General features: G+C 36.4%; 1 protein-coding gene across 8 annotated transcripts in view; it reads right to left on the bottom strand.

Annotated features, from left to right (window-relative positions):
• The window catches only part of SNTG2 (syntrophin gamma 2), a 459,193-nt gene that overhangs the window by 341,338 nt on the left and 100,886 nt on the right, over nt 1–16,969 (bottom strand). The gene's annotated exons all lie outside the window — the stretch shown is intronic.

Genomic DNA, 16,969 nt, shown 5'->3' with positions numbered 1-16,969 from the left:
GAACACGCCACAGGGAGACGCGCAGAACCGCCTAACAACAACGTCAGATGCATGTTCTGGCAAATGCGAAGCTCGGCTAATCTGATTTTAATGTGAAGGCTACAGGCTTGTGTAACATAAAGAGTTGCCATTAATTAGATGTACAACTAGATGTTTTTCATGGTGCTCAAATAAAGGGAGAAAAAAAATTTTGATACCAAAGCTAAATTGTCATGAGTCTCTAAAAAACAGCTCAACAGGGCACTTTGGGGGCACTGAAACTATTCTGGATGATATTGTGATGATGGACACGTGGCATATGCGTTTCTCAACACCCGCAGGACTGTAGGACGCAGAATTAATCGTAACATAAACCACGGGTTTTAGTTAACAACAATGTATCAATATTGTTTCATCAATTATAGCAAATGTGTCACAGGAATGCAAGATGCTAATTAAGAAATCACGTACAGGGGGCAAGAAGAGTATGGGAATTCTCTGTACTTTATGCACAACTTTTCTGTAAACCTAAAACTGTTTTAAAAAATAAAGTCTATCCACAAAAAAAGAAGACGAAGAAGCAGCAATTCTGACAAAACTTTATCATTATCAAGGATCATGTTACGGTCGTGCCAGTCACCACGGGTGAAACTGGAAACAGCCACGGTTATTGGGTTTTTCATCATCTGCTCGTGACTTCTTTTTTTTTTAATTCCATTAAAATGAAAGAAAGCATAAGTATGTGTAATCTTTGAAAGATTCAACAAGAGGTTTTCAAGTCTACATGATAAAAACGTATTGTAGGATTAATTATACGGATAGCAATGTATAGATGCCATAACCCAATGAGAACCAAACCGAAACTCATTGCCATCTAGTCAATTCCGACTCATAGCAACTATATAGAAAACAAATTAAAGTACTAGAGATAAACTCACTGTCTAGGGTTCAATACTGTCCCTCAAAAATATATGTTGGGAATCCTAACCCCTATACCTATTAAAGAAACACTGGTGGCTAGTGGTTAAGAGGTACTGCTGCTAACCAAAAAGGTCGGCAGTGTAAATCCATGAGGCACTCCTCGGAAAGCCAGTGGGGCAGTTCTGCTCTGTCCTATAGGGTCGCTGTGATTTGGAAATTGACTGGACCGCAGTGGGGGCAGGGTATACTGATTGACGTAATCCCATTTGGAAATACGGTTTTCTTTGTTATGTTAATGAGTCCATAACAGCATAGGTTGTGTTTTAAACAAATTACTCTTGAGATAAAGAAGAGGAGATTAGGCATAGAAACAAAGAAGCATATAAAGTGAAAATAGAGGCCAGGCCACATGAAGATCACCCAGGAGCCCAGGAACAGAAGCTGAAAAGAGAAAAGAGCCTTCCTCTAGAAGCAGTGCCCTGAATTTGGACTTTAAATCGCCTCCACTGCACATAACAACGACAGCTTCCTAAAGTGTAAGAAAATAAATTTCTGTTCGCTAAAGCCAATCTCATGGGGTATTTCTGTTATAGCAGCACTAGATAACTAAGACACTCATTAAAACAAGATTATATAAAATGTAAATAGAAAAACTTAGTGAAATAACTTCCACTTGCTCTTGTTCATGTAACAATTTTTTTTTTTTTTTTTTTAAACTGAGAGTCTATTCTATGCCAAGAAATATGGAAGACAGCTTCCTGGCCAACCGACTGGAAGAGATCCACATTTATGCCTATTCCCAAGAAAGGTGATTCAACTGAATGTGGAAATTATCGAACTATATCATTAATATCACATGCAAGCAAAATCTTGCTGAAATTCATTCAAAGGTAGCTGCAGCAGTGTATCGACAGGGAACTGCCACAGAAATTCCAGCCGGATTCAGACGAGGACACGGAACCAGGGATATCAATGCTGATGTCAGATGGATCCTGGCTGATAGCAGAGAATACCAGAAAGATGTTTACCTGTGTTTTATTGACTACGCAAAGGCATTTAACTGTGTGGATCATAACAAATTATGGATAACATTGCAAAGTATGGTAATTCCGGAACATTTAATCATGCTCATGAGGAACCTGTACATAGATCAAGAGGCAGACGTTTGAACAGACCAAGGGGATACTGCCTGGTTTAAAGTCAGGAAAGGTGTGCGTCAGGGTTGTATCCTCTCGCCATGCCTATTCAGTCTGTATGCTGAGCAAATAACCTGAGAAGCTGGACTCTATGAAGAACAATGGGGCATCGGGATTAGAGGAAGGTGCATTAGCAACCTGTGCTATGCAGATGACACAACCTTGTTTGCTGAAAGTGAAGAAGACTTGAAGCACTTACCGATGAATATCAAGGACTACAGCCTTCATTATGGATTACACCTCAACATAAAGGAAACAAAAATCTTCACACCTAACCAATAAGGAACATCATGATAAATGGACAAAAGACGGAAGTTGTCAAGAATTTCATTTTACTTGGATCCACAATCAGCATCCATGGAAGCACCACTCACGAAATCAACATGCGCATTGCATTGGGCAAATCAGCTGCAAAAGACCTCTTTAAAGTGTTAAAATTCAAAGATGCCACCTTGAAGCTGAACATGCGCCTGACACAAGCCATCGTGTTTTCAATCGCCTTACATGCACACGAAAGCTGGACAATGAACAAGGAAGACAGAAACAGAATCAATACCTTCAATGATGGCGTTGGTAGAGAATATTGAACATACCATGCACTGCCAAAAGCATGAACAAATCTGTCCTGGAAGAAGTACAAGCAGAATGCTCCCCAGAAGCAAGGATGGTGAGACTTTGTCTCACATAGTTTGGACATGGATCAGTCCCTGGGTAAGGACATTATGCTTGGTAAAGTGGAGGGCCAACAAAAAAGAGGAAGAGGAAGACCCTGAATGAGATGGACTGACACAGTGGCTGCGTGCACCTATCTCTTTCCAAAGCTTTTGGGACCACTGCTCCTCAATGCCAAGGAGCCCTTCATATAGATGTTCTCAACTGCCTTTGATGTAATGATTCTACTTGCATGGATGTCACTTAAGCCATACTGAGTAAGGGGTGGACATTCCTTGCATGAATGGGCCCAGTCTTATCACTGCCTACAGCCCCTTCCCTATCATCCCCACTGAAGAGTGGTCAACATTAAAAGAGGTTACATTCTAGGAATGGCTTATAGAGTTCAAGACGAAATCACCGGAGGATGTGTTATTCTATGATTAAGCTATAAATTCAAGAAATAAATTTAAATTAACTAGAAAAAGAATTATTGGTCACATTTTTCTGCATATTTTGTGGTAAAACTCACATCCATGTTCATCACTGATAATGCTGTGCTTTACAGGAGCCCTGTCATCCTGGAAAACATTAATGGTTAAGTATCGCTCCTGTTCTTTGAATCCCAAAAAAAGGCTTTCTGTGAAGATCTACATTCCCCATCTGCCTTAGATAACACTATGGATGCTCTCTTGTTTATATACAACAACGCAAATTCCAAAAGACAAAACAAAACCCATTGCCGTTGAGTAGATTCCGACTCATAGTGACCCTATAGGACGGAGTAGATCTCCCCAAAGGGTTTCCAGGGAGCAGCTGGTGGATTCAAACTGCTGGTCTTTTGGTAGCAGCCTGACAATTAACCACTTCCGGACCAGATACCCGTAAACCCTTTGCCCCTGAGTCAATTCCAACTCATAGTGACCCTACAGGGCAAAGCAGAACTGCCCCATAGGGTTTCCAAAGAGCGTCTGGTGGATTTGAACTGCTGACCTTTTGGTTAGTGGCTGAACTCTTGGCCACTATGCTACCAGAGTTTCCAGACCAGAAACACACCCTCCAAATTCCCATTCTTTGCCTAAATGAATAAACTACTTGTCCTCTTGCTTATTAAGCAAATTTTGGTTAAGAGTCTCTCCTCCCCTCAAGTCCTTGAACTTTGGTCCTGAGTCAACATACAACCCCTCCTCTTAAGGAGCCCTCTAGGAGAATAGGCTGGCCTCATCATAAAACATTCTCTAATGTATTATCTAAGCATGCTACCCTTTTTATACTTCCTTACACCTGGTTCTTTCTAGCCTTGCTCAGTTCTCTAAAAAGAAAAACCCTTTTTGCTTAACTTTGGAGAGGTTTACTGCTCTTATGATCAGAACTTTCTCCCCACTGTGATAATACCTTCCCCTCTCCTTATTGCAATATTCTTTTGAATAAATATGCTCCTAACTAAGTTTAAATTTGTTTTTGTTTGACATCATCAACAAAGCAGAGTCACTAGAATCTTTAGGAGTCACAATGGATGTTGCAACATCATAAGGAACGATGTAACCGATACCAACAAATCTATTATGCAACGTCAGAGGCAAGATTTGTGTTGTTTCTATACAGCTGAGTTCTAAACAGGCAAAGCATTGTGAGTAATACTGGTATAATTGTGAGATACATGAAATCATATCATCCAATTTATATAATCCTATTTATACTCCTAATAGAGTTAAATAATGAAAAATGCTGACTCTTGGAAGAATTAAATATTTCTTTGGTTTCAGGACAAGTGACCTTCAGAGATCATCAAGAAAATTACTTATGGTAGAAAAGTTGAAAAGGGCCAACAGATCTTGGCCGTCGATGCTGGGTGAACTTCAATGGGACAGCAGGCTCTGCGGAGCCTCAGAAGTAAAGTGCAAGCTTGAAGATGGTATCTCTTTCAGTCAGTTGGCCAAGTAGCTGTCTTCCAAACTTCCTGACATACAAAATCAGCAATGCCAAAAATATGTTCTGTTAAAGGACTGATTAAGAAATGAGGAGGGAACGCACAAAGTACCAACATCACAAATAGAAAAGAGAACACCACTATAAATGTAAAAGATGTGAAAAAGGAAATATATTAACAACATTTCACAATTTCTTTAAATAACACAATTTAATAAAACTGAATCTATATAAAACAAAAGTATAGTATAAACATTCCTTTGTCTATTTAAAAAGTTGAAATCATTATTATAAACCTTTCACAAAGAAAACCTCAGGCCCAGATAACTTCATCAATGAATTCTTCTAAACATTTCAGGAATAACACCAACATTATACAAAGTCTTTCAGAGAACAGAGAAATAGGAAACACCACTAAGATCATTTATAAAATCAAACTCACTTGACTACTAAAATCTAACAAGGAGGCTATAATCAAGAAAAATTACGTATCAATAATTCTCTTGAACATAAATGCAAAAACCCTACTAAAAATATTAACAAATCACATTTAGAAAAATATAAAAAAGAAAATACTTTTTGATCAACTGGAACAAGGATTGTAGGGGTGATTTAATATTTGAAGATAGTGTATTTCACTATTCATCTACCGCTTAATAAAATACCTAAAAAATTAGCAGCTTAAGACAACAAACAGCTTTTGAAGTGCAGGAATCTGGGAATTTGTGTGACTGTGCTGTAATCTCTGAAGACTTGACTGAGACTAGAAGATCTGCTTCTAACTTCCCTCACGTGGCTACTGACAGCAGCCTTCAGTTCTTTGCTTCCTGGGCTCCTCCAAACAGGATGTTCACAAAACACAAAATCTCCCAGGGGAAAAAAAAAAAAAGATCTGCATGAGGAAGGGCTTGTTTTGCTTTGTTTGCTGTTGTTGTCGTTCGTTACCTTAATAACCTGATCTCAGAAATGACATATCCTCACCTCTGACATATGCTACGATGGCCTAGATCAGCCCTGGTATAATATGAGATGGGATAACACAGAAGTGTATACCAAGGGTCATTTGTAGAGGCTGGCAACCACACCATATGAACAGAAAAAGAGAAATCATATGAATGCTGATAAATCCAAAAAAAAAGCTTTTGAAAAAATTCAATATCCAATACAACGAAACCTTTCAATAGAAGAGAGCTCCCTTAACTTTCTGTAGAACATCCAGAAAGACACATAGAGCATATATTGCACTCAGTATTGAATTACTGAAAGCTTTCTTCCTCAATGAGGAAGGCATATCACTTTCACCACTTCTGTACAACACTGGGAAACCCTGGTGGTGTAGTGGTTAGTTATGGCTGCTAACCAAAGGGCTGGCAGTTTGAACCCACCAGGCACTCCCTGGACACCCTATGGGGCAGTTCTGCTCTGTCCTACAGGGTCGCTAAGAGTTGGAATCGACTCCACGGCAACAGGTTTTTTTTTTTTTTTTTGTCCTCATACAACATTGCACGTAGATCCTGGTAAGTAAAATTAAAAAAAAAAAAATAATAAATTTTTTTTTTATTTTAGGGCAAGAAAAAAAATGATACAATGCATAATGACAGGAAAGAAAAAACAAAACTATCGTTTTTCACAGATGATATCACTGAGCATGGAGATAATCCATGAGTTTCTAGATATAGTATGAAAAAATCAAAACAATCCTTGTAATTAATAAAATTATCGGCCAGTGGTATACTATGTCAACACGTAAGAGTATATTTCAATGTATCAGCACCATATAATAACCAAATGAGAAGATACTATTTGCAGTAGCATCAAAAAAGCCATCAATACCTAGAAACCAATGTAATAAAAGATGTGCAAGGCCTCGACATTGAAAACTACAAACTATTATTGAAAAAAACTTAAGAAGACCTAAATAAATTATAGGATATATCATATTCATGGATTGGATGAAGTAATCTCATCAAGATATTATCTCAATCCAAATTAAGCTACAGATTCCAATCAGTGTGTTATTAGGTGCATTCGAATTGTTTTTCACTCCTAGCAGCCCCACGTGACGTGACAGAACTGCCCCATAGGGTTTTTCGTGGCTGTAATCTTTAGGGAAGCCGATCATTAGGTCCTTCTTCAGAACAGCAGCTGTGTGGGTTGGAACCACCAACCTTTCGGTTAGCACCTGAGCTCTTAAGGGATTGTGCCACCAAGTCTCCTTTTCAAAACAATAGTAAATCATAATTCCAGTAGGTTTTTAGAAACTGGCAAATTCTAAATTTTTAAAATGAAAATGCAAAACTTCAAGCACATTCAAGGCAATTCTGAAGAACAAAAACAGGCTCCCGACTTACCGATGCCAGCTTCAACACCTATTATAAAGCTACAGGAATTAAATCAACAGGCTCTGTGCTGAAGGTCAGTAGGCAATGGAGCAGACAAAACAGAAGGCAGTGAGAGATCTGCACATAAATGATCACCTTATTTGTGATAAATTTGGCACTGCACTGAAGTTTGGGAGAAGTAATATTTTCAATAAATATGGAAAAAAGGAACTTTGAGCCCTACTGCATAGCACATTTAAAAAATCAATTTTCAGTGGGCTTTAGATTTAAAGTTGAAAGGTAAATCAATTTCTTGAACAGCATGAAAAAAAGTGCTAACGCTAAATTAAAAATTGTTCTCTATCAAAATTAATTGGTCTACATCAAAATTAAGAAGTTCTGTTCAATAAAAGATAGTACTATTGAGTAAAAAGGAACCCACAGAGTAAGATATTTTCAACACATATATTTGATCAAAATTCATGCACAGAATATATAAAAAAAAGAATTCATGCACAGAATATATCAAGAACCCCTAAAATCAATAAGAATAAGACAGTCAACCCAATGGAAAAATTGGGGAAGACTCAAATAGGCATAAAGGTGGAGGGGGGGTGCATCTGAATAACCAATAACAAACGAAAAGGTGCTTCCCTTGATTAACCACCAGGGAAATGCAAATTAATCCACAATAAGACAAAATTACATACACAATAGAATGGATAAAGTGAAAAAATATCTCCCATGTTTTATAGAAGACGTGGAGCAAATATAGTTCTCATATACAGTTACTGGGAGGTTTATATTGGTGCAACCACTTTGGAAAACTGCTTGGCAGTATCTACAAAAGCTGAACAGGTACACAACTATGAAACAGCAATTCCATTCCCAGGTGTTCACCCAACAGAATTGCAAATATACGTTCATCAGGAGACGTGTCTAAGAATATGTAAAGCAGCACTGCATGTAATAACCCAAACCGAAAACAACCCAAATGTCCAAAAACAGGTAGAATGGATGAACTCTGGTATAGCCATAGAATGAATACTATACATAAGTGAGAATATACGAATCACAACTACAAGCAAAGACATAAAGAAATGTCACAAAAATTAACATAATGTCTGATTCCATTTATACGGTTCGAAAGCAGGGAAGACTAACATAAGATACAGAAGTTAAAAATTCACTTATACTCAAGGGGTAGTGGCTAGAAGGGAACATGAAAGAGCTTCTGGGTGCTCGTTTGGTTCTGTTTTTTCATCTGCAAGCTGTTTATGTAAGTGAGTTCTCCAAGAGAATTCACTGAGCTATACTCATGATTTAAACACTTTTCTCTTTGTATGATGTTTTCAAAAACAACTGACTTATTAAAAAAAAAAAAGCATATGCAAAAACAGATATTTTGCAGAAACATGTAAAGAGAAAATACAACTTAGCATAATTGCCTACGATGAGGTACAGGGAAGAATGGAAATAGAGAAAGACAGATCAATGAAAATAAATTTATGAATAAAAATAAAGAATGTTTATTCAAATGTTGAGAGATAAAAGGAGAAAAAATGCTCTAAATAGACAGAGAAAAAAAATTGTGGTAATTTTTTTTTACAAACCAGGAGTTGAGTAATTTCCCAAACGTGTAAACAATCAGCTACTGAAGAACCCTGCAATAAACATCATTGTAAATAATGAAACACGAGAAGAATTCCCACTGTCACAGCTGTTAGTCAGCATTTTTCTGTACACTTTAGTCTACTGCAATTAAAAAATAATAATAATAAAAGCATAAGGATTCAACAACATTATTATCCACAGATAATACTAAGTGCCACAAAAAATAAATATATAGGCATATTATTAAAATTCATGAAATTTTAGCAATATTGCTGGATAAAATATCAATTTATTACTGTCAATTGTATATGTATACAATACAAACCAAGAGGAAAAATTTTGTAGAACATTTTCTTTCCCCCCGAATTCATTAAATATCCAGAAATATATCCACCAAAAGACATGTAAGGCTTTAAAGAAGAAAACTTAACATTTTATTGAAAACCATTAAAGCTGTCATTTGACCCAAAATTGATCCCTACAGTCTGAGTAGTTCCAACCAAAATATGAGTCAGTGTGGAACTTAACAAAAAGACCCTAAAATTATATGGAAAAATAAAGAGCCAAAACAGTTAAGAAATCACTAAAAAATAGAAAATATCAGTATCTGCTATTTGTCATCAATTATAAAATATATATTTTATTACAATTTAACTGTTAATTATTTATATGGAGAAAAAATAAATTGGATATTTACTTAATTCCAGAAGTATTAAAGACTTTAAGTTTAAAACTTTAAAAAGAAATACCTGCCTGGGGTTAGAAAGATTTTTTCAATAAGGTACAAAAAGCAAAAAACTAATTGGGCAAAGATTGACAAATATACCTACATTTAACTGCTTTTTCTTTTCATTAAAGGATCCCACTAAAAACCAACGCAAACAAAAAGCTGGGAGAAGGTATCTGCAACACATAGTCAATAAAGAATTCATACCTAAAACCAAACCAAACCCGTTGCCACTGAGTCAATTCCAATTCATAGCAACCCTATAGGACAGTGTTGAACTGCCCCATAGGGTTTCCAAGGCTGTGATCTTTATGCAAGCAGACTGCCACATCCTTCTCCCATGGAGCAGCTTGTGGGTTTGACTGCTGACCTTTTAGGTTAGCAACCAAGCATTTAACCACTATGCCACCCAAAAAACCAGGGCTCCTGAATTCATATCTAGTACGTATAAAATACCTAAGTATGTGTGCATAATGTACACAGAAAGGTTACTTTCTCTATATCTAGGTGATAGTGCATATGTTCCAGGATTATCCTCACAAAAGATATTATCTGTTTTTTCAACCTTCCACTTTTAAATTAACATTACCTTCCACTGAAAACCCATACACTTCACTTGATCCAGAGTTGACAGAAAAAATGATATGAACATGAAGCAAACTCAGAAATCAAACAGTTCATGTGACTGTACACCCCATACTGTCACAAAGATATATTTTTATAGCATAATTAATATCAAAGTCAAGGGCGGTGGGATGGTAGAATGTATTCTGCTACCTACACTGTCATTACGCATCTTTAGAAATGACGTCTTTCTGTCACATCTGTTGAAGTGTTTCTTCCACTTTGGTATCAGGTATGATATTAATTTTAAGAGAAAAAATCTGAATTACTTTTTATTTGGAATAGAAAAAGAGAGAAATTCCTACACAGGAAATGATATTTTCCTATTATCAATAAGATAATATGATCAATAAAGAAAAAAAAAACAATGTAAATTTGGCAATGGCGGATGGACATTCCATATCCAGTTGAAAATTACCCACATAAGGCAAAGCATCAGAATACACAGAACCAGGCTTCCAAGACCAGACAAGTACAGTCAGAATCCAATAAAAGATGCATGCCACAAAGAGTCAGGGGTCAAGACAAAGAACCTGGTCAAGACGGAATACAATAGAGAAGTTGGTTTCAAACTCAGCTGTCCAATGAAATTACTTGATAAGCTTCCCAAAAATACTGATTTCTGGGTCACACCTCAGAGATTCTTGCTAAATTGAGTGAGGGATTTTACAAACTCCCTAAGTGATTTTATTGGATGCAAAGGGTTAATGCACTCAGGTGTTAACAAAGAGGTTAGAGGTTCAAGCTCACCCAGCAGTGCCTTGAAAGAAATGCCGGGTGATACACTTCCCAAAAACCGGCCTTTGAAAACCCTACCGATCACAGGTCTACCCTGGCATAGACAGGGTCGCCATGAGTCAGAACCAACTCGACTGAAACTCTGGCATACACAGGGTCGCCGTGAGTCAGAATCAACTCGACTGAAACTAGTTAAAGTTTGAAAACAACTAAAGTATTGGAAATAGAAGAATGAAGAAACGAGGAAAACTGGAGAAGGATGCAGAAATGAGGATGTTGTCTATGAGGCTGGCTGAAAATGAAACACAGGTAAGATTGGAGGCTCAGACTGGTTATGTAATTTTCACAAGGGCACACATCTGTAGAACAGACTTGGGATAAGAATCAGGACTGTATCATTCAAAAAATCCTCCCCCTCCCCTTTTTGTTTTTTAACAATTAATACCCTCTATCTATCAGATGGTTCAGTTCCAGGGTATCCCATCACCAACAGCCAAAAAAAAAACAAGAAAGTAAATGGGCAAACTTTAATCAGTAACACTTATCATGTAACTATCATTCAGATGTCTGATATAAAGTGATTGCTTCCGCCAGCCCAGTAAATTTATCGCCTTCAAAAAAAAAACAAACAAGACTTGGCAATAATGATCTACTTTTGAAGTATTTTTAAAGGAGAAAGGTAGGACTACATGCTGTTGAAAGTCTCGTAACAAGATGGAATAACATCTGAATAATTTGAATCTGACACACAAAAAGCTTTTTAATGTTATTCAACATAGATATCTACCTGCTTAAATTGTACTTCAAATGCAATCTAATTATAGCAAAATACTGGAAAAAAGACTTGTACATGTACTTAAAAGTCATAAAAGGCATTAAAACAATCAAAACAAAATAAATGAATTACCATATATCATCGCTAGAATTCAACTGCCAGTCACTCAGACACTACTGTTGAAGTTGTCAAAACAATTCTTTATATATTTTAAGTGGGAATTTATCACTGCTTTCTATTAAAAAAAAAAAAAATTAAACACAAAACCTCATTAATGCTATCACTTTCAGAAACAGGAGGCTGCGTGAGCTTTTATTTGTACAATGCATGAATTTAGAGATGTGCAAAGAACAAGAGATTGCAAAGACAGCTTTTCTGAATAAAGATGTGGTCCAAGACCAAAATTCTTACATAGTTAGGTAAAAAAAGGAATGAGTTTTATTGAGGAATAAAGCAACTGCAGTTGGTGAGCATGGAGCAAGGCTGCTAAATGCTCCAAAGTATAGGAGTTGAGGAAAACTTTTTATATATGAAAATTTAAAGAAACAGTAACCACAAGTCCCATAGCAGTTAATCTACAGACATTCTGGAGCCAGTCTGCATGTATTTTGTGAAAATGGTTCTGCTTATCTTTCAAGGACAAGGGCAGTGTGCATCAAAGCATTTTTTTTTTTCAGAAAACGTCCACAGTTTGCCCTCTCCCCTCGCTCCCTCGGAGACAGAGGGGATTAACTTGTTACTGTGAGCTGCATCTGAATATCTCTCATTTTAGAGGTCTGCCGACAGTGTCATACTGAAACAAGTAGGAATATAAAAAGATAGGCTCATTTTAGGAAGAACAGGCTGCAGGTGCAAAATGGATGAAGATTAAATGTAATGTAGGTTAATTTTCAAAATGCACCAGTTATTTCAATAAAGATGTGTCACATTTGACTCTGAAATTAAATTAGGCATAAGTTACTAACATTTTTCTAACACCTAAAGAAATTTTTTTTTTTTAAAGAAATAACTTATTTATTGAATTTTAACAGGGTCGTCATCATCAACTTAAACATTCTGTAAATCTCAGACTTGAACTTAAAACTCAAACTTGAACTTGAGTTGCATATGTCAAAACATTCATAGAGTTAATGATATTTTAGAGCTAAGTTCTTTAATAGATAACCCCCCTAGAATAATAAAAAAAGAATAATAGGTAAGATTAATCTTTTCTATGCTGAAGTTTGTTACATTATACACTCATAATATTCAAAAAATTGCACTAATTTTTAATTTGGATGCTGTGATGGTTAATTTTATGTGTCAGCTTGGCTAGGCTATGATGCCTAGCTGTTTGGACAAACACTCTAGATGCTGATATGAAGCAGTTACATGTTGTTAAATTAGTTGGGTTAAGTAAAGGTGAGGTATAAAAAGTCACCTATGAGGAGGTACACTACACTCCAAAAGAACAACATGATTTTTCTAATTTATACAGACGGAAATCCAGGGAATGAGCGTGGGAATGGATATAAGAGCACAGGATAATGGTGGAAGGAAAATAAAGTTGAATTTTCTTCATTAACATGAGTCCACTAAACAGAGATTCTGCAGTCAACATCTCAGCTTGAAGCATCAGGAAAGAATCTAATGGTTTGTTTGATAGGTTGATTGAAACATGGACCAAAAAGTAGATGATACTAAATGAAGTTGAAATGCCAAAATTGCCTTGGTACAATGTAGAAAAAGACATCCAAAGGCTTAGGGAAATTGCAGTGTTAAAGTAGATTTATTATGTCAGACCAATCCACCCAGCAAATGTCCACAGGACATACCTTTCACCACAACTGTGAGGGGTAAATGTGAGGAGAGCTCCAGGATCCTTGAAGAGCACTACGACTTCTCTTCTCTTTAGGACAGATATAATAGGAACCACCAACACTGCACTGGGAAACCTCAATGCGATTGAAGTAACTGGCTCCCGGGTGGCAGGAGCCAAGTGGCAGCACTTAATTGCCAAATAAAAATGAGTGTGGTTACCACAATGGACAGTACAGTCAAAGCAGTAATTAGAATAGTCTGATTTGCAATGACCTATGGTGTTCTTTTTTTTTTTTTTATGGTGTTGGCTAATTGGTCATTGTGTTCCAAACAGTGAAACATATGACAAGTCTACCACATGTTTACTTAACCTGTAAATTAAGATTTACAATTGTAAAAGAGTTCTAGGGCAAGTGAACAAAAGTCTAACTTGAATCGCCAAAGCAGAGTGTCACAGCCTCTGAATCAATCCCCATACTTGAGCGAGTTTACAGACATACGATCCCTTGAATAAAGGAGAAACTAGGTCCCTTTGGGAAAGGACACCACTACACTATCCAAAATGTACACTGCTAAATTTTCTCAACTACTACACTGACATCTGGTCTTCCTAAGAGATGGAGTCTATTTAATCTTTTTTGTTTGGGGCATGAGGCATCATACTTCCTGTGTCTTTGTATGTCTTCAATTTTTATTAAAATTTATTTTAAATAAGATAATATAGCAATGTTGGGAATCAGATTTCCCCAGAAGTTTTTATTATTGCTGAATGGAAGAAAATGAAAGCTAAGGAAAAATTGTAAATGGCTTGCTCAGCATTGAAGGTTGCCTCAGTACACACAAAGATCCCCTCAGAAAGACTGAGAGCCTTATTGAATGGAGACATTTAACAAATCTCTGTCTAATCATTAACTGTCAACTAGGCTAACTAGGAGCCCTGGTGGCACAGTGGTTAAGAATTTGGCTGCTAACCAACAGGTTGGCAGTTTGAATTCACCAGCTGCTCCTTGAAAAATCCTACGGGGCAGTTCTACTCTGTCCCATAGGATCGCTATGAGTCAGAACTGAATCAGCAGCAGTGGGTCTGGGTTAGACTAACTAAGCAGAGACATTATGGCCTCAGCAAAAAAGAATATGGACATTACAGAATCAATTCAGATGGCAGGGGATGAACTATTCATACTGAGAGAAAAAGACTTCCAAAACCTAAGATTTCTATATTTAGCCAAAGCATCCTTAAAAAACAAAGGAGAAATATATAATTATTTTCTTCTATATCATTTAAAAGACAACTGAATGAGACAATATTTTTTAAAAACTATGTTGATAGACTTACACTGTATAAAGATATAATTTACATGGCAATAATGTCTCAATGAAGGAGGGATGGAAAAGAACCATATATGATCAAAATGTCTGTACACTATTACAATTAAGTGGGTATTAATCAGAACTAGGTTGTTGTGAATTAAGATGTTAAGTGTAAACCCCAGTGCAACTACAAAGAAAATAACAAGAATAAAACATATTATAAAAGTAACTGCAAGGAATTTAAATGGTATACTAGAAGATATCTATTTCATACAAGTAAGGCATTAATAGAGGAAAGGAGAAACAAAAAAGACATAAATCCTGTAAGAATCAAACACAAGATGTAAATATTGCCTCTTAAATAATTACATTAAATATGAATGAGTTAAATATTTCATTCAAAATGGAGAAACTGGAAGGATAGATTTTTAAAAAATCATTATATATTGACAAAAGACATATTTTGAATTCAAAGACATAAGAGGCTGAAAGTAAAAGGATGAAAAAGACATACCACGTAAAAAGTATCAAAAAGGAAGCTTGAGTTGCTATAATATCAGGCAAAATATAACAAGATAAAGAAGTTTTGTTAGAGACAAAGAACATTTTATAATGATAAAAGGCCAATCCATCAGAAAATCATAGCAATTATAAACATATATGCAAATATGCACCTGACCACAGAGTCCCAAAACAGATGAAGCAAAACCAGAGAGAATGAAGGAAGAAACAGACAATTCAAAAATAATAGCTGGAATCATCAATAGCCCACTTTAAACAACGTAAAGAACAACTAAGCTGAAGATCAACCATGAATTAAAAGTAGCGAACAACACTATAACCAATTAGATATAAAAGATACCTATAGAATGGTCCATCAACAACAGAATACACACTCTTCTCAAGTTCACAAGGAATATTCTTTAGGATAGACCATACACTGTTGTTAGGTGTCGTAGACTTGGTTCCAACTTATACTGACCCTATATACAACAGAGCAAAACACTGACAGCTCCTGCACCATCCTCACAATCATTGCTATATTTAGGCCCATTGTTGTGGCCCCTGTGTCAATCCATTTCACCAAGAGTCTTCCTCTTTATTGATGACCCTCTACTTTGCCAAGCATGATGTCCTTCTCCAGGGACTGATCTCTCCTGATAACATGTCCAAAATACATTAGACAAAGTCTCACCATCTTTGCTTCTAAGGAGAATTCTAGCTGTACTTCTTCTAAGACAGATTTGTTCTTTCTGGAAGTCCACGTACATTCTATATTCTTTGCCAACACCATAGTTCAAAGGCATCAATTCTTCTTGGGTCTTCGTTATACACTGTCCAGTTTTCAAATGCATACGAAGCAACTGAAAATATTGTGGCTTGGGTCAGGTGCACCTTAGTTCTCAAAGTGACATCTTTGCCTTTTAACACTTTAAAGAAGTCTTTTGCAGCAGATTTGCCCAATCCAACACATCCTTTGATTTCTTGACTGCTGCTGCTGTAGGCACTGGTTGTGGATCCAAGTAAAATGAAATCCTCGACAACTTCAATTTTTTCTCCATATATCATGATGTTACTTATAGGTACAGTTGTGAGGATTTTTGTTTTATGTTGAGGTGTAATCCATACTGAAGGCTGTAGTCTTTGATCTTCATCAGTAAGGGCTTCAAGTCCTCTTCACTTTCAGTAAGCAAGGCTGTGTCATCTGCCTATCGTGGGTTGTTAATAAGTCTTCCTCCAGTTCCAATGCCATGTCCTTCTTCATACAGTCCAGTTTCTCAGATTATTTGCTCAGCATACAGGCTGAATAAGTATGGCGAAAAGATACAACCTGGAAGTACACCCTTCCTGATTTTTGAAACATACAGTATCCCCTTGTTCTGTTCAAACAACTGCCTCTTGGTCTATGTACAGGTTCCGCATGAGCACAATTAAGTACTCTGGAATTTCCATTCTTTGCAATGTTACCCATGATTTGTTGTGATCCATAAAGTTGAATGCCTTCATCTGTTTTAATCTGGAAGCTCTGATGAAACCTGTTCACCATGGGTAACGTTGATGGTATTTGAAATACTGGTAGCATTGCTTCCAGCATCATAGCAACATGTAAGCCAGCATTGTATGACAAAGTGGCAGACAGCATATATAAGGCTATAAAACATGTCTTAATAAGTTTAAAGTAACTGACCTCATATAAAATATGCTCCCATAGGACAACTGAATAAAAGTAGAATTCAGTGACAGAAGAAAATTTTTAGAAATTGACAAAGACATGGAAATTAAATATACACCGAAATATACAATAGGTCAAAAAAGAAATCACAGAGGAAATTAGAAAATATTTTGAGGTACGTAAAAACAGAAACATAGCATGTGAACACTT

This window comes from Elephas maximus, chromosome 12 (genome assembly GCF_024166365.1).
Source record: "Elephas maximus indicus isolate mEleMax1 chromosome 12, mEleMax1 primary haplotype, whole genome shotgun sequence".
Classification (NCBI taxonomy): Eukaryota; Metazoa; Chordata; class Mammalia; order Proboscidea; family Elephantidae; genus Elephas; species Elephas maximus.
The sequence above is the reverse complement of the archived record's forward strand: the minus strand, read 5'-3'. Positions and strand labels throughout refer to the sequence as shown.